We start from the raw sequence: 1,890 nt of genomic DNA, 5'->3' as shown, positions 1-1,890 counted from the left end.
ACATGTTGCTAGGAAAGGATATTCCTTGGAGAGAGGCATCACACTTGGAAAAGTGAAGGGTCAGCAAAAGAGAGGGAGACCCTCACTCAGTCATTGCTGCAATGAACTTGAGTTCAAAAAGTTTGAAGATAACAGAGGATGAGACCAGGTTCAAGTCTGTTATACAAATAGTTTCTATGGGTTATACAGACTGGAAGGCACCTAATAATAACAAAAATAACAACAAAAACAAAAGAACAAATACATTTACATTAACAGAATGGTAGTCCTATAAATTCCTTTGAAGCTACTATGGCGAAAGTTCACCTCCCATAGCCAGTAGGTGTTATCAGGAGGGTCAGTATTTGTAGAAAATCATTAAGCATGATAAAGTACAAAGTGAGAGAAAATCATGAAGGCTCTTAAGGTGTTGAATTGACAGAGTAGATATTTACGTGGGTCTAAGCACAATAGAGATTGCAAAGATGACATTGGATCCAGTATTGTTTCCTTCTCTTGTACTGAAGGTTGGAGTCAAGGTGATGGTCACTATTAACAGCATTAAACATTTAATCTCTAATAAATTTTGCTTCCCTAGCATTTTAAACATAGTTTTGTTTTCTTTTAGAAAAGTTTATTGTTATGTATTTATTTGTAGCTGAAGTCCATCTGTAGTTAGTATTTTTCAAGGTAATAATTGAGAAGACAAGACTGTGGTGATTTTTTTTAAGTAAGTTGATTATCTCTAAAAGCTTTCTTTTCTCATAGAACTGCCTTGGTGTCTTTATTTAAAAATCAGTTGACACAGGTATGCAAGGTTGGTTCTACATAAGAAAAACAATCAATGTAATTCACCATATTAACAAAGCAAATAACAAGAACAACATGATCTTAGCAATTGATGCAGAAAAGGCATTGACAAAAAATCCAACATCCCTTCCTGATAAAGGCACTCAACAAAATTGGAACAGAAAGGAATTTTCCCAACATAATGAAAAATTTATGTGTAAAATCAAGAGCTAACATCATTCTCAATGGAGAAAGACTAAACCAGACAAAAGGCCCACTGTCACCAATTCTATTCTGTATTGTTTTGGAAGTGCTTGCTAGGGCATAAGACAAGAGAAGGAAATAAAAGGAATCAGACTGACAAAGAGATGGTAAAAATTCCAAAGACTAAACAAAAAACTGTTAGAGTGAGTAGGTCACTTTAGTAGAGTGGTAAGATATAAGATCAATATCCAAATATAAGAGAGATTCCTTTATAGTAACAAAGAGAACTAAGGGGGGGGGGGCGAAGCAACATAGCTTACAACAGCCAACCACGAACTGAGACATTTGGGAGTGAACTTAACTAGAGATACAAATGATGGATATAAAGAAAACTACAGAACATTTTTGCAAAATACAATAAAAGACCTAAAAAAAAGGTGTCCTGTTTGTTCATGGATAGGAAGATTCCATTTTGTGAAAATGACAATCCAACCAAAAACAGTCTACATGTCAGTGCAATCCCAAAATAGATAACAAATTCATCTTTCAAAGAGATTGAAACATAGTCAGGTTTATTTGAAGAGGAAAGAGACCCTGCATAAGCAAAACACTTCTGAGAAACAAAAATGAGGTGGGAGGCATAGAACTCACTGACTTCAAAGTTAACTGTACAGCGGTGGTAAACAAAACAGAACAGTACTGGTACAATGACACGCATATTGACCCATGGAACAGAATTGAAAATCCAGAAGTAAACCCAGCTATCTAGGGTCAACTGATATTCAACAAGGAAATAAAACCTATCAAATGTGTGTGTATGTGTGTATGTACCTTTTCAACAAATGGTATTGGCAAAACTGGACTTCCACCTGCAGAAAGTTGAAAGAGGATCCACATCTCACATCATACAAAAAAAAA

The sequence above is a fragment of the Elephantulus edwardii genome, unplaced genomic scaffold (genome assembly GCF_000299155.1).
Source record: "Elephantulus edwardii isolate Elephantulus edwardi_28Jun2011 unplaced genomic scaffold, EleEdw1.0 scaffold00159, whole genome shotgun sequence".
Taxonomy (NCBI): Eukaryota; Metazoa; Chordata; class Mammalia; order Macroscelidea; family Macroscelididae; genus Elephantulus; species Elephantulus edwardii.
This window is presented reverse-complemented; position numbering follows the sequence as displayed.